General features: G+C 45.2%; 1 long non-coding RNA gene across 1 annotated transcript in view; it reads left to right on the forward strand.

The window, feature by feature from the left end:
* Positions 1-26402, forward strand: part of LOC146863290 (uncharacterized) — a 354056-nt gene that overhangs the window by 108276 nt on the left and 219378 nt on the right. Inside the window, exons 4-5 of the long non-coding RNA XR_014978589.1 lie at positions 5270-5418; positions 25423-25589. This is a non-coding gene — a long non-coding RNA (uncharacterized LOC146863290). The remainder of the gene's footprint in view (positions 1-5269; positions 5419-25422; positions 25590-26402) is intronic.

A 26402-nucleotide genomic window follows, 5' to 3' on the forward strand; every position in this document is an offset into this window, starting at 1 on the left:
TTTGTTTTCTATAGTTAGATAGAGCACCAATTGCTCACGTATCTGTATGAATTATATGCATCAGATTTAAATGAATGTGCTGCAGGATTTGTATGCAAATTCTTGCACTCTAAGCCTTGGTCACGAGGTTTAGCCTTTTCATAGTAACTAGAAAAGGGTATTTAAGTCTCATACAGGCGCAGCATTGGGGAGAGACGTCTTCATCTCTCCTTGGGAGTTTCATTCAAGCTGTGTACCGCAGACATATCAGCTGAAGGCCGCGGGCTGTAAGAGCCAGACCGGATCTGTGTACTTCTCAGCAAGAGAACAACATAACAGAGACAGACTGTGACCTTCTCAAGGAACAGTAGCTGATTGGAAACAACTGTTTTTCAGCAAAGATATGTGGATTAGAGCTCACCTAAGAAAACCATATGGGCACTTCGGTGCTAAGAAGGTCTAGCTTGGGGCTAGAAAGGAAGGAGTTTTATCAGAGATTGTGTTTCATCGTTCAATGTTTTGTTTTTAACAGAATTGAAAATTTTGTGATTCTTTTTAATAACCTGTTTTATTGCCACTGTTGTGGTAGTCTTTATAGTTATATCTATTTATATAATCTGCACTAGGTTAGGGCATTCATTTGTGATGAAGCCTTTTAGGTATATTGTGTGGATTTCGTATGTGTGTCTATCCACGGGGAAATAAGTTTGGAACTCAATAATACAATAAATAATCCTGATCATTGCGCAATGCATCATCCTCAGGTAATGCATCGGGAGATTAGTGGGTTCCAGTCCGACAGACTACCGGGCTTGGGTCGGTAAATTGCCTAAGTCCTCACTTTGCCAGTAATAAAAGCCAAGATAATGAAGGAAATCCAAGGTAGGTTTTATTTGAATACAACCACCGACACAGACAGGTCTGCTTCCCAGCGTCTCCAATATCAGAATGCCTGACATAACGATGAGCTCATGACATTCTCATTCTATCACTAAGACAACTAAAAGTTCTATACTATAGCATGCAAGTAAATTACAACAGTTTAAAGGGTCTAAAACTGGGTCACATTTGCTGGGAGTCCTGGAAAAACTATCACAGCTATGACTCCTCCTGCATGCTATGGAACAGCAGTATCCCAGACTTGTAGACTATCTGCTTCCTATCCCTAGAATGTGGATGCATACCAGGAGGCCTTCTATCCTTGTGTTGGTATTGGACTCCAGCGGACCAGCCTCTCTGTACCTGTCTTTAGAAAGGATGGCATGCTCTTGATGCCCCTGGAGTGCCAGCCATGTGCAACTTTGAAATTGTGACACTGAGCTTCTCTTCTTAGAATAATGCATAAAAGTGCATAGATTCCAGAAGTGCTATGACCATATACACATGATAGGTGAGAGAGACGAAGATGTAGTTGAGCAACGACGCTCAAAATCCTGTGATTTTTGGGCAAATCACTTAATCTCCTGTGCCTAACAAAAATGAATGTGTCCTCATGTAACGCAACTGGTGCTCATGTAAAATGCTCTGATACCTGATTTTGGGTCAAGTTCGCGCTATATAAAACTTTAAAAAATAGGCGTGCTCTGTACAAAAGTCGAAAGCATAGCCTCTTATTCGGAAAGCATGCAGAATTGAAACCAGGCAGAGATATGTCCAAGTTGAACCTAGTAGTTCGGTTCAGTGGAGTAACAAATCAATTCATCAGGGAAGACCTGCAATACCGCCGAAGTCTAGCTCGCATCATCACATCTTTTATTACGTCAAATCATCAGGGCTACCATCCTCTCCAGATAGTGATTGGTCTCCACCAGTCTTCCTTGCCAAATCTTCAACTAAGTCAAATCAAATATTCCAGGCTTACTTTCAATCCAAACACACACAATTACACATTGTAGGCTTGGGACAGCCCTACTGACTTGTCATGCCTTCTGCATGAGGTTTAAGACTCTGCCTGATCCACAAACTTGTTCTACGAAACCTCATGACTACTTTCAACCAACTTCAGACGATTGTCCCCCAACTCCCTATAGGAGCCTTAGTACCTTAGAGCCAACCGCTCATCTCCAGTAACTTGTTGCCACGACAACGATGTGACTTGGGCAGATGAAGATTTTCTACTTAGGATCCATTCCTAAGGAAGCCTCTTCTTCTATGAGGTGTGGAAGACATTTCTTTCTTCCACCACTATCTAAAGATGCACATATTCTGCATTGTCATTTGAACTCCTGCTTTGAATTACTGTTGTACTCCCTTCCCCTGTTGCCTTCTCTCATTCCATCCTCCATCTTATGTCTATATTGCTCTATACTTCTTGCCCTCGTATACGAGCTACCCACAAATAAAAATATGTATATGCTGCATACTAACTGAAGAATATTTATTTAGGTGTGCTTGAATATAATGTTAAACCTTTATTAAGTGGTGCATAATTATTCAAAGTATTACCTTGCATTTCAAGTTTTGGATATCCATGACAGAACCTCATGAGGTTGTGTGGGTAAATACATGGTTGTGGGTTCACAGCAGTTTGTCTGAAGTATTTGTATGTGAATTTGAGTAGGATGTGCCTTGGTATTACATGCAGGATAATCTTTGACTGTTGCTTCTGCATTTACCTGAGAACATTCTCCATGCAAACGACAGGATTACCTTTGGCCTCACACATGTTCCTTTTACAGAACTTGCAGCGGGAAAAAAGAGTCCTGCTGAAATCACGGATTGTGCATTACCCTTAACCCCTTGTGTGCCCCGCCCTTTCCCCGCCCTGTGCCGGGCGTTGAATTAGCGGGCGGGGTTCATGACGAGATAGTCTCGTCATGGGCACAGCGCAACCGCGGCCCATGACGAGACTATCTCGTCATCGGCACTCAAGGGGTTAAGGTGGCTATACATTTCGCACACCCCGAGTGGAATTTAGAAGGGGTCAGGAGAGTCATGGACTCCCTCCCCATCCAGAGAGTTATACAATCCCTCTTCCTCCAGAATCAAAGCTCCAGAAAACGGATGTTCGTCTGCTAGAGATTTGAGAACCACGATAACTGGCAGTTGTGGAGGAACATCTGTGCCCCTAATATGGATGTGGTCATAGACTGCACACATTGGTCTCAAAATCCACATATTAAACGATGAACCTTGAGGTATCTAATTGGGGATCGGAAATCAGCGAGCCCTTGGTTATTCTGAAAGTATCCTTTTCTCATCTTGAAATCTTCCCTGTCCTGACAAGGACTCTTGCAAGCTCTCATTCGCGGATTAGGGTCAGGTCTGTGCAGTTATTGGGAGACAGGATCTGAAGATTGGTGGAAAGTTTGATTAATAAAATCAGTGTCAGAAATCTTCCGAAAGTTAATTGACCGTATTGTGATAGAAAAGGGCAACACTGAGTCTGCCTAAAATATGCTAGACTAGTCACTGAATTCTACTATCTGACTGCCTCTGGAATTGACGTCTGGCCATGGACTGATATGTAGCCTCTTTGCACCCATTGCTGTCACCGGGGATAGAAAGAGTTGTGCTCCTCTGGCTGTCATGACTGCTTGAGTAGAGGCTGATCAGAAGGGGCGAATCTGACTTCAGCAGGTACATGGGATTTGTGTAGGGGCTGAAAAACAACAAGTAACTCTACAGGTGGTAATCTGCAGAAGATGATGTCTCAATACTAGGCACAAAAGATGTTCCCAAGTCTAAATGAAATGCTAAATTCATTGAAGAAAAGAAGCCACATGTGCCAGAACTATTTTTTTAACATGTTTATTCTGGGTTATAATTTCTAGATGTTCTATTCAAGCTTGATTTTAACTGCTACCAAGTGCTTTTAATTTATGTTGCTAGAACAAGACAAAGAAATCACCCTTACATGTATAATAGCAGAGAGTAAGGCAAGAAAATCAGTTGTTCAAAAAATGGTGAGCTTTTGAGGATTATAATTATGAATCCCAAGATTTCTAAAGTAAAATGTTTCGGTGAACACCCTAAATGTATGCATCCTTTCAAAAGCCATCTCAGGGAGGTACACACTATTGCATGTAAAAGGCTGGGTTTTCATCAATGGCAGGAAGTTTATGCTTCAGAGTTAAGGATCTGGGCGAAAACTCCATCTACTGATCTGAACAGTTGCATCTCCATCCACCAACCACCCAGACACCTCCCCTCTACAGGACTCCGATCCCACACATACCCAGAACCAGATCAGGAGGACAGGCGTTCGCTTACATCGCTCCTAAAGCATGGAAAGACCTTCGACTTCACATCAAACCTCCTCTTCTTGAATTCCGCAAGAAGCTGAAGATCTGACTTTTGAATGAACCAACCTACCATAGAGAAGGCCAGGCGCACGCACCTGCTCAGCACCAGGATATCCTTGCAGGTGACAGTGCGCTTTACCCATAGCATAATCTTAGAAAGAGCAACTCCACTGTGGTGACACCTATGAAAATCCACCTTTTAGATGATAAAAGTTTGTGTTTAAAGGTGTCCAAATTAGGACATCCTGTTAGCCACGTGCAAGTGCTAAGATAATGACACACCTTTTCTGAGCAATCACAACTATTGTAGTGTAGATTATTTACATGACACAATCTACACCCCATTGGAGGGCTAGTACAATAGTATTGGGCCCTAAGAGAATGAACAATAGGACATATTAAACATTCTGCCCTTATGTCTCCCACCACACCTCTTCTAGTAACACCAGTCTGTGGGAAATAAACTGTAAATGAAGCCACTGTCACAAGTAAGAGAACCGGTAACAAATATTCATAGCCCTTCATTAAGTCTTTTTTGCCTTTACCAACATCCTCTATGTAGACTTACCCGCACAAGGACACACTTCTCCCCAGTGTGGGGCCTTGGAAGTGCACAGATCATGTTGGCGGTGGTGGGTGGTTGACGGCTGTCAGAGCAGTCAGGGCAGGACAAGAATTGCAGCATGTCCATCGGACACAACCTTCTGATCATTAGAGGTCGTTTTCTTCTTCTGATGGAGGATGGTGGACTGGCACTCCCAGTGAGACCATTCCAACATGGCAGCCTTCAATTCCAGCTCATTGGAGGAAGCGTCAGCTATGGAACAGAACTGAAGGACTAGTCTCTTTCTTCACTTCACCTCTCTATGCTTTGATATGTTTGCTATAAGGCGTGCTTCATGCCTGCTTTCACTAAATCCACTTGCTTCTTCTATTGGTTACGTTTTTGCCATCAACTTGGTTTGCCCTGTTTGTTATCTCTGCTTGTTTGTTTGCCTTGAAAGAAAAATTCCAATGTAAATTATGTTGTTTTTTTTTAACTCTAGGGCCAGTTACAGTCTTAAGGCATATTCTGACCTGCAGCAGCTTGCCAACTTTGTCTCCAGCACCTTACTTTGTCCTTCATCACAAACCATCTAGCCATGGGGTCAGCAAGGTCATAAGTCAGCTGATACCGCCGCTATGAATGAACAAGGTAAGGGCTGAGTTGCAGCCAGAAAACAACAGCCTCTGTCCTTGGACAATGAAGAGCATACTGAGTGTGAACCTGTGCTAGAGGGCTCCTTGAAGCAGAGGGCCTAGGTAGCCTGACAGCCTGCCTATTAACTCCTCAACTCTCCCTCGTCCCAAGCCCCTTTGTCCAAATGCGCCTCGCTGATTCTCTGTGATAGGTTGTCGCTTAGTTGAATTCCAAGTATGCTGTAATCTCTATGGGATGTCTTAGGTCTCAGTAATTCTGGTGATTCCTCCTCATGCCAGTACTGACCCCACCACTCCCTTCCCATGGTCACGACCTTGATCCCTCATGCTTGGGAATTACAAGATGTGGTCATTTCTGTCTCTATTGCACTCATCAGTGGAGGCGCCTGAGGTCAGGGTGGGTTGGGAGTCCATGAACGCTGGTCTCCGAAGTTTTTGCTAGGTCACCTGGTGTCTGAGCGGAGGTGGACACACCTTACTCAGTAAATACTCAGGCGAGGAAGAGTAGTTGAAGTAATGATGATTACCAGTAAGTAATGAGAGCATGTCCTTAACATTATATGACCCATAATGCACTTTTCCAGTTAAAGGCAACACGGAGACAAATAGAATTTGTTTCCTAATGTCCCCGTACTGAACATTATTATTATTCTCAAATAAATGGCTGCGACGCTCTAATGCAGGAAACCAGGCTGGTGAATGTACCCTACAGGTAGATGAGTGAGCTAATGCATTCAATGCAGAAATCTGTATTTGACCAAAAGCTCACAGGTTCAAATCCTGGCAAGTACATTCAGCCTTTCATCCTTCTGAGATTGATAAATGGGCACCATTGAGTTGGGTAACAATGAACATCTGTTATTTCAGCCAGCGACAAGATACCACTGCTGGGGTAAACATATGCTGTACAAATGCATGTTATGTTACTATATTCAATCACTCCCAGAACACAAATACAGTCTCTCCAATGTCACGGGTCATTCTTCCAAACATCACACCATCCCCTGGCCAATCCATAAGTAGAAGATGAATAAGTTACTTGACTATGGTAACTGCGGACTCGATGTATGGTCAGATGAAATTGGGTGCTTCTGGGAAAACTGTTTTAGCTAAAGCTACCCCACAATATGAATATTCGTGGGGTGAATATGTAAAAATCTCAACTGTGCAGCATAGTGTTTAAATCACATGTTCTTACTCATTATCATGCCATGGGTTCTTTACTCTGGTCACAACTTAGCGCACACACAGACACACACACACACAGACACAGACACACAGACACACACACACACACTTACTTTCTGGTCAGGGCACAGTTTCTAGCTGGGTCTCCTCCATGTCTAATATCTAAGACGACACAATCAACACATTGTGGGTTTTCTGGGCTGCTCTGTAGCTCATGTCTTCAGGCAGGTGGACATTTGCCAGAACTCAGAAGGATGTGGCACACATCAGGCCTGTTTGATAGAGACTGGCTTAGTCTGTTTTGAAAATTCCTCATTCCTCATGACATGGACCATTTTTCCTGTTTGACTTTCCTTCCATGGCCTATAAATTCTCCACTGTATTGTATCAAAAATTAAATAAGTAAAAGGCAAAGCCAATAGGCCTGGGTAAACTGAAGCAACTAGCATTTCTGCATGCCTGTGTTTATATGCATTACCAAATGAAAGCCAGACCCATTGGCTTTGCAGAAACTTGTTCAACGCTGCGATTAACAACAACTGTAGGGCAACCTCTCCCAAGGCCTGCCTCAAACCTTTAAACCCTCAAATATGGCGTTGACCCAGCAAAGACATATGTGTTCCTATAGGTGGCATGCTTCCCACAGTTCCACGTTGCCAGTGGGCGTGGCCTCAGGACCCAGGAGAAGTGTGGAACTGTAGGCATGGTGGTGCTCGGAGGAAACACATAGGGGTAGTAAATGCTATATAAATGCTGCAATACAATACATTGTGGCCCCTCGGAGTGCCATTGTGGCCCCTCAGAGTGCCATTGTGGCCCCTCAGAGTGCCATTGTGGCCCCTCAGAGTGCCATTGTGGCCTTAGTGTAGGTACAGCAGCAGAAGCAGGAAGGAGCTGGTGTCAGCATATTTACATTGAATCTCTCCTTCTGTTTCTCCCACTAGTGCCTGATACACTTTTGAAATGTAACCAGCGGAGGCACTACATGAGTCAGGAGTTGGTGTTTTGGAGGCGTCATACAGAATCTAACAACCAAAGCAAATAAAGCACTTAGAAGCGTGGACGCTGCTTTTCAGGTCAATTTTGGCTCTGCATTCCTTCCTTGGGCTGCCACTCGGGGCTCCTAAGGGGTTAATGTCCTTGTTACTCAACCACAAGGACCATAAGCGGGGTACAGCTGCTTCTTCGCAGGGGGCATCTCAACATACATCTCTTAATATGCATCAATTCACAGCTGCAGTTACTGAGCAGGAACAAGTACAGGGAATAGAGTGACCACCTCCCTCCAGGTCATTATCAACACTATTTCCAATCCTGGTCTTCTGTGTCACAGCTTAATGAACTCTGGGAGCTGTAGTCATGTTTTGCTTCCTAAATTAATTAGACACATACACCTGAAGTCAGGGATAAGTAGGTGAATAGTTCAGAACTGCAGACAGGGTCTGTAATGAGCTAGAGCGGGGTGGTCCCCCTACTCAGAGTCAAGATTCAGATATATTTTATTTGCTGTTTTATATAGTGCAAACTCGACCCAAAGGTATTGGAGTGCTTTACATCAGCACCGGTTATGTTACACAAGGATACATTTATTTTTTGGTAGGCACAGGGAGATTACGTGATTTGCCCAGAATCACAGGATGTTGAGCCGACGCCGAGACTCAAACCTGGCTCCCCAGCTCCAAAGTCACGGGCTCTGATCGTTACGCTACACCTTTGAACTGTAACTATTCTGTGCACTGTGGGGCATTTTTATGAGAACTTTGCGTCATGTTTGCACCATGTAACATGGTACATACACAACGCAAACCTCTAAGTCATATTTATGAAGCTATGGAAAGCCACTTTGCATGGCTTTGACTGGCATCAAAAATATGGAGTAACGCAATGTGATATCCCAAATCGCTGCGTTGCACTACTCTGCACAAGGGAGGCATTCCATGGCTTTGCAGTGGGTGTTTCCATGCAAATCCCATGGTTTTTGATGCATTTTCAGATTTACCAAACCTGGAAAACCTGGGAATGCACCAAAAAGATACGCCTCCCCAGGTGAGGCATAATGATAAATATTTTTATTTCTCTTTTTTTCCTCTTTCTATGGGTGCTAAGAAGAAAAGGCTTCTCAGGATTGTTTTTGCCCGGGAAGGTGCCCCTTCCTGCATGAAAACAATCCTGCCTACAATACAATCACCCTTGCACCATGGTGCAAGCGAGCCTGCATCAACGCTAGGCTGCCAAAAGCGCACACGCGCAAGGGGAAAGGGCATGAAGGCACCGTATTGAATAATCACGGAGCATTCCTGCCCTTTCCCTGTGACGCAGGGCAGCGCAGCAAGGTAACTTGCTGCGCTGCCCTGTGCCCTTCGCTGCCCTGTGCCACATAACTCGTGAATATGCCCCTTATGTGTCCATGAGTTTCAAGTTCTTGGCCTGGATGCTGGTACTTTCTGGCAGAATGGAAAAGGAACAATATTCCCAGTTTCACTGACTGGAAAAGGGAAACATATTCCAAGTGCGGAACACAGAATGTGGAGGTGAGGAGGCACCTATGAAATACACGCCTGGCGGTATTTACAATTTACAAGATGCGTTATTGCAACTCCAAATACTGGTGCACTCATACTCCATATCCTCTAATATGATGAAATATGAGCAAGCAGTTCTTGCTAGAACATGCATTCATGATTTTGGGTCCAGTTCATACATTCTTTGCCAATCGTAAGCATGGTTTACTAATGCAAAAGTGTTTTTTTTCAAAGTATTAATCCAAAAAACATTCAGATATCATCTACTACTGCAGAACATTGACCAAGTTGGTGGCGCTTATAAGAATGTTTCGGAAAGCTTACTAACTTTGTGAGAGTTCGCAAACACGGTGGTATGCCACAACCAATGTCATTGATAGCGTTCGATTGGACGTAGATTTTCTATTACTAATTCCATTGAGAGAATTTTTTTGTAAACATCATTGAAGACACATTTTTGCCAGAAAGGATTTAAGTCACAATATTCTGGTACCATAGCCTTTTGGACATCTAACTTTAGTTAAATAAAAGGTTGAAGTCCGTCTCCAAACAGGATAAATGTAAATCTGTATTTGTAAAGCGCGAACTACTCACCCTTACGGGTCTCAAGACGCTGGGGGCCGTCGTGGAAATTAAGTGAACTATTGTCCAGAGTCACACGGTGCTGAGCTGAGCTGCCGCCGGAGCCGGGGATTGAACCGTGAACCCTGTGCTCCGAAGTCAGCTGCCCTGGCCGCTGCACCACACCTCTCCAACATGTTCACAGCTGCCATCTTTTCCTGTGTGTTTAAATTAAAGCTTTTCTCCCTGTGGAGAATTCAAAATAATGAATAGGATGAGCAAATGCTCATTTCTGACCCACTCACTCCTGCAAATAATCTGCATTGCTCGTCTATTTGGAAATGTATGGCTTGTATAGATTTGTAAAGCATACTCCCAAAAAAGAGGAAATCCAAGCAATCAATGTGCACAACCTGCTATGCTTGGATGCTCATATTTTTCTGCGACTTGGGAATTGTGATTTGTGAAGCTTTTAGATCCCTTGCTCCCACCGTCTGGCACCAAATCGCACCACACAACCACCGCTGCCACGCATCAATGATGAACCAGTTAGAAGTCATTACTTCCATTCCATCAGTGCGAAATAAGTTAATGCGCTGGAGAGAAGGCCCTCGGACGGGGTGAGAGGTGTGTGTGGGTGGGGTGGGGGCAGGGTATATGTGTGTGTTTGTGTGTGTGTGGTGGCAACAAACAAGTGGTATTTGTGGTGAATGATAAGAAGGGGCAGTGCTTAGTTTGTAAAAAAAAAAATACGAGCCAGGTCACTCTCTCAGGAGGCCACCGCAGCTTCCACCACCCACTGTTACTGCCGGCACTGCCAATGACCCAACTACTAACCATCACATGGCTACCAGTGTGACAATTCAGACTTTCCAAGGCCCCCAAAGCTACAACAATGGCTTGGACAGCAGGTATTAGTCATTTTTAAAGTGTCTTGAATTAATAAACAACTGCTTTTAGGCTCATCTCTAAAGTAAACATTGCCACCAGGTGGCAGCTGTCATAAGTGCTGGTGCCGAGCACCGGAAACCACTGTCTCAAATTAAGTACTGGGAAGGAGGAGAACAAAACCTGAGCTGTAAAAATATAGAGAAAAAGATCAGCAGCATGGAAACCATTTTGCTAAAGGATTAAATTGTGGGGATCAAAGCCCTATAGCAGTGGTTCTTAACCTTTTGACTTCTGTGGGCCCCCTCTGAATCATTACTGGAATCCGGGGACCCCCACTGAGTCATTTTTGGAAGCCAGTGATCCCAGGCCTAAGTAATTTCTAAGATTTGAACCTCACAACAATACACAAAAAGTGCAAAAACAAGTAAGCACCAAACAAATGGTTAAATATTGAAATATATTGTTTAATACACAAATCAAATATGGAATAAAAAAAATCAATTTTTCAATTTTGCTTCTTAAATTGTATGTACTTTAATAATTGTTATTGATTAATTTCAATACTATTTAATTTTGTAAAAACAGTCACGGAACCCCTAAGTATGCCTCGACGACCTCCACGGGTTGTCTGACAAGAAGTTACGAACCACTGCCCAATGGGTATTAGTGTTAACCTCGGACATCACAGTCCTATTTGCTAAGCAGGGTAGGCAGCTGAGGCAGGTAGGAGCATCTTTTTCTACATCAATAAGGCATGGTGAGGAAGTGACTTCCCTTCAGATCATCTAACTTATACCAAAATCTTACATATCAAAGTCGAGTAGGGTACCACCTCACCTCAGGTCATTACGAACACAGGACATGATGTATCAAGGGGTTTTCCCATTCTGTATCTATGGGAAAATGCATTAGCCCATATCAGCCACAGTCTCGTGGCCTGAACTTTTCACCTGCAAATCATTGATTCGGCTGTTAGCCTAATAAGTTCAAACAACGAAAGCAACGCTACAACACCCACAATGCATCAGGCTTTCCTACAAAAGTACACGACTGGAAACAGTAGCCATTATTCCCTGGAGAATGGTGGTCATCCAAAAGCCAAATCTCATTGTCAAAGAAAAATAATTTTCCCTGAGATAAGTGCTATATCCCAGGTTGCAGGCTAGAGGCAGGGAAGGAGTCAGTTTGGGGACCACAAGCTAGATTCAGATCTTGGAGATAACAAAAAGGCCACAGATGTGTAGAGACAGTGGTGAATCTGTGGACCATCCAACGACTATGGAATGCTTCTATCTGATTTTCCCAGTTGGTTGGTAGAAGCTGTAGGTCAAAGGTCAGTTACAGATTAGAAAAAGGTGTAGGACAGGTGCAGGTGAACCATTTGAAGGCTTGAATGCAAAACTACAGCTGGAGGAGCAGCAAGGTCGAAAATGTAAGTACAAGCAACCAGGAAATACTAGCCATTTCTTTGTACTAACCATCTCTGTAGTGCTGATCACAAAGCAAGTGGTCTTGTGGCGCTTTAATATTTTGCCTTATTTACTCAACTAAATCATGCTAGTTGCATCGGAAGGATAATGGTTGAACCAGTGTGGCGAAGATTGAAATCTGTGTCCAGATGTTTAATAGCAGGTAGGGCTTTAAGTGGGAAGCACAAAGTGGGAGAGTCTCTAAAAAGGGCAAGGCTGTGCCAAACAAATGTAAACTACATGTCTGAGCTTTCTGTTATTCCATCCAGATATATAACATAGTAAGTGACATACATCTAAAACCAGTCAGGACTATTGGCTTTGTCAGTGGTTGTTAGCTGTCCAAGATAAATGAGTAACAATGATGTGTGGCAAATAATTAATATTGAAAATGTTTCAGTTCTGAAATTTGAGAATGAATTAAACATTGACTTCACTACCCCGAAACATACAGCGCACCCACTCACCTGTAAGCACTAGATTTCCATTTACTTTCGCTAATCAATATTTGGTAACTGTGCACTTCCTTCACATCCATTTGCACAGAATCATAATTACAACTGGAATTTGTGACCAGTGCTCTATGCACTCTGCAGAGAGGCCAAAGATTGGATGGCCATGCATTGTGAACACCTTTTTGACCCCCTGACTAAGAGAAGCTCGCACGGCTTTCAGCCTCCGCTCCTGGGCTCTCAGTCGTGGCCGCTGTAAACACCTGGAGGTGAGTCACTTCAAGATATAAGGTAATATGCTACACAAAAAATACAGAATCACAATATCCTGGTTTTAGTAATGCAAGATTAAGTAAAATGTGAAATATAAATAGAAACTAAATCTGACATGGATTACCTTAACGGTTTGCATTATTTGTTCGGAAGTCGATCACTACTATTTGCCAGTAAAGGACCCATGGCTCGATGGGGATCCATTTCACTGCCCCTTTTTAAATAGTAACAGGTCCGAGACCCGGAGCGACCCGGGCCACTTAAAGCCCAGGTAGGTGACACATTAACCCTCTGAGTTTCGCAGCATGCTATGCCGCCCAGTGAGGCATTATGTCAAGTTGAGACAATGGCATCAACAAGACTGGCATTGGAGGGCAGCTGCCGCACATAACATATCAGTTTTTCTCTGGCTTGCATCTCGTCTCCTCAGCACAGTTTTTGAGGTCAGCAATACTTGGGGAGGGGGGACTTAGAGTCTGGCAGCTGCTGTCAGGGAGACTTGGGGGGAGGGGGTGTTGAGCTCAGCAATTCTTGGGGAGTACTTAGAGTTTAGCAGATGCTGTCAGGGATACTTGGGTGGGGGGGGCGGTTTGAGGTCAGCAATACTTAGGGGGGGGGGGGTACTTAGTCTGGCTGATGCTGTCAGGGAGCCTTGGCCAGAGGTGGGGCGGTTTGATGTCAGCAATACTTTTTTTTGGGGGGTACTTAGGGGCATATTTACAAGGGCTTTATCTCCGCTTTTTTTTACTTTTAAAGCCAAAAAAGCGGAGATAAAACTATCGCCCTATTAACAAGAGGGTGCTAACATCCATTAGCGCATGTTAGCACCCTTTTACCCGACGCCTCCCTTTGCATCTCTAATGAGATGCAAAGTGGGCATCACTGGGCAGTACAACCTTGTAAATATCGCCGCTGTGCACATCGCGATATTTACAAGGCTGCCAACGCATTTTAGCAGACGTTAGTTTTGGGCGAAAACCGCTGTTTTCGCCGAAAACTAACGTCTGCTAAAATGCAGATTTAGGCATACCTAATATGGGGGTGGATTGTGCTGATACGACCACAGGGTGGCATCAGCAAGGTTTTCGCCATTTTGCAGGGAACATCGCTGGAAAACCAGCGATGTTCCCTGCAAGACGGCGATTTCCTCGCTATCGCTGGTAATTATATCGCCCAGGGGAAACGCGTTGTAAATAGCGCACTAACAGGGCGATATAATCCGCCGATAAATAGAAAAGCACTAAGCGCGCTTTGCGTTTATTTATCGCCGTCCTTGTAAATATGCCCCTAGAGTGTAGCAGATGCTGTCAGCAGGGGGTGGGAGGATAATTTAGAGACAGGTAGACGCGGGGTATGACAGATGTCCCTCCCGGCCACCTTACTTAGAACGTATACATGGCTATAGACTCCAAATAGAGCAGATGTGACCCCAGCCTATATCTGCCACCAACCATGATGTTATTTTATCCATTTGAGGGAGGTTTCCCATCAGTCATTCGCTTTAAGGGAGAGCTGTGGTCTTCTAGGGACCAGGGAGGCCCTGGCTGCCTGAGAAGAGCCATGGACCCCTCCCTGCGCGCGCATCCCTCCCTTGGCCGGCGCCTGCTCCCCGCCCTGGCAGGGGGGGTGGCGCGCAGGCTCACGTGTACCAGTCCCCGGCTGCAGTGCATTCACAGTTCATGAGCACGTCAAGCCTAACCCGAGCCGACAGGAAAACCTTTACTGGAACAAACGGGAATATAGTATCAGCCACGGCTGACCGAGCCGTGAACCCGCGCCGAACACCGAGCAAATTAGCATCAACCAAAATAGCAGGCGCTTCGGATCGCTTGTGCGCGAGGCTCTGCGCGCGGCTTGCACGTCAGCTCCCCTCGGGCCAGGGGCGCGCGCGGGCGTGGGCTCGGCGGAGCCCGGCCCCGCAAAAAGTTTTGTTCTCCGACCTCAAGCAACCTCGACCGGAAATGGACCAAAAGAAGAGCACCAAAAATTCTTCCCTTCTCATATTCACTATATTTTCTTTATTCACTCGAAACGGTCCGTGTGCACCACTGAAGAACGCGTGCGTAGAAAGCAAACGACACTACTTTTGAGGATGTAGAGTTGCTAAGTTTCAGCCCCGAATTTGAATCCAGATATTAAAAACACATTGAACAGACGTGTATTAATGCGCACGCGAGATTAAACAAAATAGTGTTAATTTCGTAGATGGGCTCATCCGTTAGGTTAGGATAGGTTTAGGTTTGCTCTTGTGTCACCTGTGAAACGATCATCCGTGAGCTGTTGGGAGAGCTGAATGGGATAATAGTCCAGCCTTGAACCCAGGAGCCTACACATAGAGGCATTCTGGAGTACGTAAAGTAATATTCCTGCATTACCCTTTTACATACTCTTACTTGCATTCGGATATTGGACCCAAAACACCTAAAATGGGAATATTCAATGGATATTTATGAACAATGAGTACAACAGAAAGGACTGTTCCCTTCTTTGCACTTTTACTAATACGAGGTTGGACGTTTCGAGTCTGATTCACAAAAGGCGTGTAAGTGTGCGTAAAGAATACTCCTGTAGTACTACTCCCCATACTCCTACGTGATTTTGTGAATCAAGCTCTTAGTGTTGATTACCAGGTCACAGGTTCGAATCCTGGCAAGCCTCACTCAGTCAGTCGTATATTCTGCTATGGCATAGCACCCCAAACCAAGATGGAAACACAAGCGCACCCGATGATTTTCAGAAGTCCCTCACCTCTGAAGAAACCGAGACAGAAAAAGCTGCCACAATCAACCAATGACACACTTCTGAACAAAATCTGACTTACCTGTTCTAACCCCCACCATGTCTGCAGTTTGTTTACGCTCTCTAACATACCTCACTAATGCTTGCTGGTGTCATTCAATGAAACCACAAACCCCTTGTACCCAACCGCCACGTATGCTGCATGCGTGCTCTTTATTATACCTCACTAATGCCTGCTGGTCTCAGCCATGAACCCATCCACCACATATGCTGCCTGTATTGGCTCTCCCAGATTCCTTGCTAATGCCTGGTGATCTTGGGCATAAATCCATCCACCACATATTCTGCCTGTTCAGGCTCTCTAATGTGCCTCGCTAATGCCTGCAGGTGTCGGTGATCAATCCAAGCACCACATATCCTGCCTATTTGCACTCTCTGATATACCTTGCTAATGCATGTTGGTGTCATTCAATGAAACCACAAACCCTGTTCTAACCCTGTGAACCCAACCACCACATATGCTGCCTGTTTAAGATCATTATTCTCCCAAAAATCCTTTTTCCATTTGTCAATACTGCAAACAGGCTTATGCATTGCAGAAAGGAGCAAATGTACTAGTCTTAATAAAATGGCTTCTGGGTTACTAGAGCCATGAAACTTAGCAAGCGTCAAATCAATAAGAAACAATATCTATATTTGATGATAAATATGTTGCTACACACTTTGTAATACAGATGTTTCTAAAACAGTAACACTGCAGTACATAGAATTTAATTATATGATTGTTATCACACCATCCACTATGTATGCTGCCTTGTTGCACTCTCAAAGATTCCTCTCTGGTATGTTCTGGCCTCTGTAATTAATCGATCCACCACATATGCTGCTGTTTAAGCACTATAATACACCTCGGTAATGCCTACTGGTGTTGTTCAGTGTAAGCTCAGATCCTGATCTAACCTCATGAACCCATCCACCACATATGCTGCCTATTTAAGCTCTCTAACATACCTCACTAATGCCTGCTGGTCTCAGTCATGAACGACATTCAAACAGTCTGGGAGTAGGGAAACGTAACTTTTTTCAACTAAGAGCCTGATTCCGAGTCTGGCGGTCGCAAGACCGCCAGACTCGCGGTGGCGCAGGAGTGGCGTTCCACCATTTTGCAGATTATGGCTTTGTAAGTCGTATCAGTGGTGGTCCACTGGCTGCACCAGGGAGCAGTCGTTCCCTGGCGGTGGCGCAGGAGCGCCACAATGCATTATGCTGAGCAGGGACTGGCGCAGTCCCGCTCTGCAAATTTTGCGTTCCTGGACTGCCAGCCTTTTCATGGCAGAGCCCTGCAATGAAAAGGCTGGCGGTGCAGGAATTAAGGGGGCCCTGCCATGGGGATACATTCAGGGGTCACAGCATGTGCCCCCCTGTCTGTATTCCCCCCAGTTCCGGCACGGCATGAACGTCACCGTCCATGCCGTGCTGTAACTTTTTGGCCATTCCCTTTGCGGTACCTGATCTCCAGACACCGTCATGGTAAAGTCCAAAGGACCGCCGACCGTATTAAAAGATGAACTCGTGTAACAAGTTCAACTCGCAATACAGCTGGCGGGCTATGTGCAGGTTTAGCACAGCAGAGCCGACGTTGCGCCAGAGCTGCTGCGCCACAATCGTAATCAGGCCTATATTGATTCCATGTTCCAGTGCCTAGAAGCAAGTGAGTTGTGCAGGGTCTATGTAATACAAAACAAAGGAACCATAAACATATGCATTGTTTTACTATCCCACCTTTTGTATTATTATACACAACATATGTTTAATAAAGCAAAACCTTAGTGGTTGGACAGGTGTACACCTATCATTAGCGCCTGCCCTGATTTTGCCCTGCCATACATTGCAAGATCTTTTGCAGCTGTGGCGCATGGCTGGTAACCACTCATCAGCTTGCTCACTAGGGTGGTAGAGGTTGTCTTGAATTAGGTGGCGTGATCCAAAGTGATTTAACCAGCTTTGGCAAAGCCAATAGGTCTTGCCTACAATAGAGCTAATGGCTTTGCCAATGTTTTTAGGCATGTTGTACAGCAGCACAGCTGCTGTGCAGCATGACAGAATGGAAAAAGAAAACACTGATGCAGGAAGCTTTTTTATTGTTGATAGGAGGGTGAGGTGGGAGGCATCCAAAATGAGTGAGGGTTTGCAACACGGAGGGTTTTAGAAGAAATGTTTTTTTTGTTAAGGCTAGTGCGTGGGGGCAAGCAATGACAAGGGTGGAGCTATGACTAAGGGCAGGAATATGGGAGGGCGGATGCAGCGCTGGTCACGCTATAGTACTTTTTTCTAAAAGAATGTTGGGGTAACACGGACAGTAGGAGGGGGAAAGCGTAAACACAGAGGGTGGGAGGGGGCAGGAGGAGGCAAGCAACCATACGGGGTGGGAGGGGCCAAACAACAACACAGAAGGTGGGAGGGTGAAAGCCACAACATGGAAGCTAGACAGGAGCAAGCAACAACACAGACAGTGGGAGGAGGGGGTAGCAGCTAGCAACAACATAGATTGCAGGAGGTGGCAAGCAACAGGAAGTAAGCACATGGAGGAGAGGGATGCGGGCAAGCAGTAGGAAGGATATGGCATGGAGGGGGCAGATGGGGGCAAGCAGCACAAAGATACATGCATTCTCATGGAGTGATTCAACAAAAAGAAAAAAAGTAACACCCAAAACACAAGCAGTGGAAGCACACAAGTACTTTGGCTATGCTCCAGGGGTGGGCCAAGCAGAAGAAGAGAATGTGAAGCCAGCATGCGTTAACAAATTAGAAGCGAGCAAATAAGAGTGATGATGAAGCCAACCAAAGATAAGCAATTGGCAGGATAAAAGCCCACTGTAAGATTACAAAATGACTCCCAAGCGACAGTGCATACTCTGTCTCAGGTGAGACCTAAAAAGGATGCTCCAGGGGAGCAGCTCTGTCCTGTGTATAATTTGTAATGTGTGCCCCCACACACTTTATGCAGCCAAGGCCTTGAAGTAGAGTTTTTAAAGTTAAACTTTAGGGAAAAAGTCAGATTTTGATGCACATTTGATGTGAAACTTTTATGAAGGTTTTAGCAGAAATCTAAGGGCGCAAAACTGAGTTTATCGGGAATTGTAATTTAAAATCGAACAAAAACTTTGAAGCAGCAGTTACCAGAATGCAAGGCAGCACGCAGGCAAATAAATTGACAAGGCTGTCACAGCATGTATGATTTGGTCAATGAGATGCATGCTTCACTTGTGAAATCACACAGCTATGTGACAGTTATTAACCGGAAGTGTCAGGATACATCTGTTATATGCATGAGACCACTCAACCCTCATTGCACTGCTTGACCACTACATCGACCTAAACTGCAGAAGGAACCTCCGAAAGCACAGCATGAAATGTAGAAAGGGAAGAAGCTTGCTATACAAATTCTAGTAAAAAACATAATATAACATGGCCATTCCTTTATTTATTTATATATTTATTTTGAAGGTTTTATATAGCGTGAACAAAACCCTTGCGGGTATCAGAGCGCTTTACAAGCGCAGATATTTGAAACAGAAAAAACATTAGGAGATATAAATATGCACTATACAAAACAACTGTCGTACTACGAGTTATATACATAGTTCATGTGAATTTAGACATGAGAAGAGATTTCACTTCTTTTTTGAAAGATGCAGTAGAGGGATTCAGTCTGGTTTTTGGAGGTAGTGCATTCCAAATCCTGGGAGCAATCCCGAGAAGGTACGGTCTTCTCGGTTTAGACTTAGCGATTTTTCATAGCTGGTTGCCCGTTATCAATTCTTCTTAATTAACAAGCAGTAGGCTCACATGTCCAATTAAAGCATGTTTGAAGAAAGATGTAATGGTCCATCGTTGAAGTGAAGGGTTCCATGACATCACTTCCTGTGCCATCACAGGATATACATTAAAAAGTCGTGTGATAACAGTTGCTCTCCTCAAATGAGGCCTCTGGTTTATTGGATGTAGGGAGAGGAGCATGTCTCCTTTGACAGAATCCTCCATGTGTGAGACTTGGTACCCTTGATTTACCTACAGTTTCAGTTTTCGTAGTGCTACAGTAATATCTGTTTAGCTGTTTGTGGTATGTTGTGGAGCACTGAACTGTCACCCTGTGTCCACTGTGATGGACATGTAGGGATTCTGGTCAAGCGGACAGTGTTGAAATCAGTGGGGTAAAAGCTCTCAGTACGGTAGCTGGTCCCAATCTATTTGGCTACAGGGCTCTATTTGTGTCTTATAACACTTTTCTGCAAAAAGCAGGCCGCACCTGCCAGTAGGCTGTATACAAAATGGGGACCTTCTTACGTTCAATAGACGCAGCGTCAGAGCCCTTATTCTTCTGTTTCTATGTATGTTTGTGGAATTTTGTAAAGCACATTCTGCATACACATGGGCGCTTCAGTGGACTTGGATCACCAATCCGTGACGTCTAGTGATGCTAGTTAACCGGATGTCTACAATGAGCTGAAAGTGTGATTGGTGGTCGGTCAAGTCAAATGGTCCATTTTCCTCCTCTAAAGATTTATGGTCTTAATAGCAAGTATAGAAAGCTTTTTACAAAAAAAAAAATATCCTATTCATAAAAAGTGACTGCACCTTTTCACGAAGCAAATGTCTCGCGCATAAACTAGTCCAATGCCCCATCCTTACCAAACAAGCAATCCTCCTATAGCAAGGGTCCTACCTCTCTTCGAGCAGTGAATGTCCAATTCATGACCTCCCTTTCAACAGTAAATTTCCCATTCATTGCAAGTGCATGACCACTCCTTGCCAGCAAGTAAGTCCCACAATTGCAAATGCACTGCCTCTCATCAAGGCAAATATCCCACCTTTTGTAGCATATACGTTGAGGATCTAACCCACTCATAGCAGGGGCACAACAGCTCCTCACTAGCAAATCTCAAACTCATTGAAACTGCAGCACCTCTTGTCAAAAAATATATATACCACTAATAGCAAACATGCAACCTGTATTTGCAAATTGATTATGTTATGCTATGTTGTGTTATGTTATGGTATATAGAGTTTTTTTTAGGGCACTTGCCTCCCGTGAGGATATCCAGGTGCTTGAGCAGCTGTGTAGGTCAAGCAAGAGTAGTGGGTCACCTGAAGGAGATCCGTGAGGTTAGTCGAAGGGCCAGGTCTTCAGCTTCTTGCGTAAGTTGAGTAGTGAAGAAGAGGTCCTGATGTGTTGTGTGAGGTCATTCCAGATGGTTGCAGCAATGTAGGGAAATGTGGGACATCTAGCTCTGCTTCTGTGGATGCATGAGATATGTGCGAGAGAGAGACATAGTTAGCATTTGTCTGATGAGTTGTTAGAACTGAAGACGGTGATTGAGGTAGGCAGGTCCAATGTAGTAGATGGACTTGAACGTGCGGGTGAGCAGCTTGAATTGGGAGCATTTCTTGATGGGAACTCAGTGGAGTTCTGTGAAGTTTGGCAAGATGTGGGTGCGGTGAGGGAGGTTGAGGATGAGTCTGGCGGTGGCATTCTGAATGGTCTGGAGTTTCTGTCTGAGGTGAGTTGGGATTCCTTCATACAGTGCATTGCCGTAGTCCAGCCTGTTTGTGATGAGGGTATGAGCAATGGTGCGTCTGGTGGTTTGGGGTGGCCACTTGAAGATCTTACGTAGTATTCAAAGGATGCGAAAGCAAGAGGTGGTAATGTCATTTACCTAAGGTGCCATTCTGAGTCTATTGTCCAGGATGAGTCCTACGTTTCTGGCTTGTTCCGATGGGATTGGCATGGGTCCTAGTTCCGCTGGCCACCAGGAGGAGTCCCAGAGTGAGCTCTTGTTTCCGAAGATCAGTACTTCCGTTTTCTCTGTGTTGAGCTTCAGATAGTTCTATTTCATCCAGTCTGCCATGCTAGTCGTCCAGATTAAGAAGCTGTTTCTGGTGTTGTTAGCATTGTTTGTCAGGGATAGGATGAGCTGCATGTCGTCGGTGCAGGGTATGATGTTGAACCTGTGGGATCTGATGATGCCTGCGGGGGTGCCATGTAGATGTTGAAAAGTGTTAGGCTGAGAGATGATCCTTGTGGGACTCTGCAGATGAGTTTCAGAGGGTGTGAGATGTGTGGTGGGATCCTGACTCCCTGTGTTCTGCCTGTGAGAAAGGAAACTTTAGAGCTGGTCCTTGTATTTCAGTGTGGTTTAGACTTGAGACGAGGGCGTAGTGAAAGATGGTGTCCAAAGCTGCAGAGATTGAGCAGGATGAGAACTGTGGTGTCTCCACAGGCGAACATGGTCCGGATGTCATTGGTGGCCGCAATGAGGACGGACACTGTGCTGTAATTGCTGCGGAAACCTGATTGCATACTGTCCAGTATTTGGTGATGTTCTAGGTGTCTGGAGAGTTGCTTGTTTATCGCCTTCTCCATGACTTTGGCACGGAAAGGTAATGGCGAGATGGGTCGGTAGTTGCTGAGTTCGCTTGAATAGGCTGATGATTTCTTTAGGTGAGCGTTTTCTACAGCGTGCTTCCAGTTGACCAGGAAGGTTGCTCATTTGATGGGCATGTTGATGATGGATGTGGGTGTAGAGGTGATCGCGGATCCTCCTAAGTTGTAGATGTGTTGGGGGCATGGGTCTGTGGGGGCTCCTGAGTGGATGAATTTCATGATTGCTGCAGTGTCCTTGCTGGTGAGTACTGTCCATTCAGTTAGATGATTGTCATCCCTTGGCGTGGTTGGTAGTTGGGCTATGGGTTGGGCTGGGGGTTGAAGTTGCCTTAGGTCTTTTTGCTGTAGAAAAGTTGGGGAGGTTTCTGCGGAGTTCTTGTGAAGTTCTGATGGTGTTGGTTTCAGCTGCAGTATTGGAGAATTCTTTGACGATGTTATGTGCATTTCTGTAGTGCTTTACAACCATTTGTATGATTCAGGGGCTCTTTTAAAACCTGGGCAACATTAGCCGTTCTAGGGTACTCGTCCACTGGACTTAGAGGACAGTTGAGTTTGTTCTTGGTTGTGTTTCATAGTCTTCAGAAGTAAGTTATGTTAGATTGTGGCCAAGGAGGTTACCATGGTCTAGTAAAATGTTTAGGAATAGATTATATTGGATAGCGGGTGTATAGGTAACGTTGTAAAGGTGATGGAACGTTGCATAGATGTGTATACCAGGGCAGGGATTTACAACATACAGATGGAAAGTTATTAGTAGTTTCTTTACACTCAGGAATTCAGTCATAGGAGTCTCCATCCACTCATTTGAGGTGAGCTGAGACCCTTAAGTCTACATCCAGGTGTGAAACTCCAATGGAAAATGGTGACTAGCAAAAAGTGGGCATTTACAATTAGGTGTTGGAGTAGAATTACATGTCAGTAGATTAACACATGCCATGCAGCACGTGCCACAAACTTTGTGAGTCCGGTCAATTGCCACGTAGTATATATCTCACTCCTAGTATTTGAGCTGCCCTCCTCGCCATGCATAAGGCTTTGTCATTGATTAGTTCTGCTGCTGCTAGCAAACCTGTATTTCTACCACTATCTGATTGTTATGTTTCTGTATGTCTGCCTGACACCACTGTGAAATAGAACCCTGCCTCTTGTGCTAGCCCTGCTCAAATATTTAACCGAGAGTTATTGGGGTGCCGCCCCCACCCCCATAACTTGTCTCGTTTATACTCAAGAGATATTTCATGATTAGTACAAGAAGTATTTCACATACACAGCCCGCCTTGTACACAATGGAATGAACATACTGTGATGTCCCTGCTGTCATTCTGTCAGGCGCTTTCATCACGAGGTGTTTTAAAGCAGTCAAGGCCTGACAGCGCTGCGAGAAATTGAAATAATTGCAGCAGTCCACTGCCTGAACCCCAGGAACCGCAGATTTAACTGAAGAAAACAATAGCCCCTGTCTGCTGCTATTACTCCTCTGCATATCACACAAATCACATTCATTGGTAAAGATGGCCGCCGGAGACTTCTTGCACCAATCAGCACCGCCCAATCATATGCAAATTGCTCTTTGTCAACAAATCCCTGCAGTTGACATTTGCTTATCGCGGCTCATCATATGAATGACACTCGGCTCACGCCTGACTGATGGATCACACGCGGGGTGGATACGCCAAGTGAGCCGAATACTCAGTTGTCATGGTACACTATGAGAGTGGATGGCTATTCCGCTTCTGGGGACAACAGTGAAGCATTTGTGGGTATTTTTCGATTGTGTCTCTTGGGGATCCATTTAAGTTGTCTCTTGGGATCCATTTAAGTTAATGCTGAGGCTTTCTGCATATTGTACTCAAAGTGCATTTGAAGAGGAGAAGAGAGTGGTCGGGTCAGGCGGGCAACTAGAGCCACATTTCGGGGGGGGGGGGCTGAAAAAGATTTTGGGGGGGGGGGGGCTAAGACTTCCAGCCATAGGCAGAGTGGCTGTAAGAAGGGGCGAAAACGCAACAAAAGCCTCATTAACGAGTAAATGGTCTTTTAAAGACCTGTGAAGTACTCGGGTCCGGCTGCAATTAGACGGACGCCAGCCCGCGAGGCTATCTCAGCCGGGCTGACACACACATGACGGGGGGGGGGCTGAAGCCCGGTGAGCCCAATGGGTGTTGCGCGCCTGGGTCGGGTTATCAGCACAGTTCCCATCTTGTGTGGTCTTTGGGGGTAGTGGTAGTGGGAGTCTATGAGTTTCCCTGCACAGCTGGGTAGTAGAAGGCATAATAAAAAATTTTAAGGCACACATAGGTCATAAATATTGTGAACCAATTCCAAATGACTTAGTGTTCAGGACTCCTATGTATTGCATGGGGGAGAAAACAACCAGACATGTTACCTAAGTGAGGATCGAGCTGCAAAGCCCCTGCCAACGGCACGGGGGGGGGGCAGGGGGTATGTCTAAAGTTTCCGTCTGCTAACCCACAGCCTGCCCAGTCACCAGTCAACCTCCCCTTCCCTCTTCACTGCCCCCACTGTCCTTTACCTGCAGCTCAGAGCAGGCAATACTTGGGAGCATTCATCCGCAGGAAACAAATACTGTGCGCAACCTGGAAAACCTGGGACTGGATGGTTATTCCCCATTCCGAGGCATCAACTCATAATAACTAGATTTAGGTGCAGGAACATTGGCCAGGAATCAATCAATCAATCAATCAGGATTTGTAGAGCACGGCTGCTTCACCCGTGAGGGTCTCGAGGCGCTGTGGGGTCCTGCTGCTGGGTCATGCCGCCTGTATTGATTGGTTCAACATCCAAGTCTTGAGGTCCTTCCAGAACTGCTTGACCGCTGGTGAGGCTCTGAGGTGCAGGGGTAGGGTGTTCCAGGTCCTAGCTCTAGGTGGGAGAAGGAGCAGCCTCTGCCATTTCCCCAACAAATGGTTTGGGTGTCTGTCAGGGTTAGGGATCCAGAGCGGAGTTCCCTGATAGGTTGGTGGAAATTCACTCGTTTGTTGAGGTACGTCAGTCCTTCGTTGTGTAGTGCCTTGTAAGCTGTTATTTCCAGCTAAACTGCACCCACCACCTCCAAACTTTTAAATTGGGCCACTCATAATCGGGCCTTATGTGTGAAAGTTGCCTTTAATTTATTCTGCATCCATATTCTACATTGATTTGTCACTTCCAAATTGTAGCTCTATTTTTACCTCAATGGTGTGTCCTAGTTTTTGGTTGTCTAAATCTAGTCACTCCAGTGCAGGGGGCCGCACATCAGTGTCTCTTCTTACCCTGGTATTACTGCAACAAACCAGATGTTGTCCGGCAGGATACTTTTGCTGGTGGATTAAATCTAGTTTTACAAAAAGTAGGCCCATGAATAATTTTTATGACACAATTGTAATCTTGCATGAATTTCAATTAGTGAGTAATTTCTTGTTTTCTTTGTGCTTACATTGACTGCATAACTTTCACTTGCAGGGAAGAGTGAAGCGAATACATGTGGATGTTGTCAGCAGGTGACTAAATCAACACCTCCCTTCCCAGCTTTGGGTGTAGCATCAACACAGCAATGCCATACCTCTTTCCAGAGGTTTAACTGGGAAGTTTTCTGGATACCCCATATCCCATCCACATTCAAGGCACTGGTAAGGGGTTTTCACATGGACAAATTGTTTCAATGTGGTTAAAAACAGGGTAAAATATTTTCCAATGCACATTTCCCTTAAATCTAAACCTGCAGATTGTCTGCCTGTGACCATTGGAGTGGTTAGAAGAACGCACCGCACTCCTCGGTGCAAGCAACAGTGGGAGAGAATGGGAGTGAACGGGAGAACAACCCCCACATCGGAGAGGGACCACCAGTGTTCTGGTGCAGGTCTGGTCACCTTGCAGTTATCGTCCATGGGAGCTCATAAAGTGGACAAGATATGCACCTAATACACTGTGTGAGAGAGGCCCACGGGCTGGGCAAGTCTCAGCCTGAGAATGAATGTTCAAGCAAAAGGGGCAGACCACCAAGCCTTGAGCGGATCCTCATGTCAGGTGTCTCCTTGACATTTACTCGTGGTGGTAATGGGTTGAGCGCTTGTACATAGTGGTCAGGATCACCCACATTTCCCAGAAGGGTGCTGTCCTGTCTACAAGAGACTAGTAGGGTTGGTGAAAGCCTTGCAGCCAGGGGTTTGGGGGATTCTTTTAGTGAAATGGCTATATCCCTGCACTGCTCTTCTATAGGCTTATATGACCCTGCTGTCTGAAGGCTGACTAGCGGCGACAGAACAGTCCTGGAATTACAATGCCGCTTCTCCCTGTGCACTGGTCTCTGTCAGAAGGTTCTCTGGCTTCTCTACCTATGGAATGCTGCTGTGCACCTGCTCGACAAATTTTCCCTACACCGGGCTGCAGTTCACTCTGAAATTCTTCTGTTTTGCTGAGGGAGCTACGATGAACCTCATGTA

This window comes from Triturus cristatus, chromosome 2_2 (assembly GCF_964204655.1).
Source record: "Triturus cristatus chromosome 2_2, aTriCri1.1, whole genome shotgun sequence".
Taxonomy (NCBI): domain Eukaryota; kingdom Metazoa; phylum Chordata; class Amphibia; order Caudata; family Salamandridae; genus Triturus; species Triturus cristatus.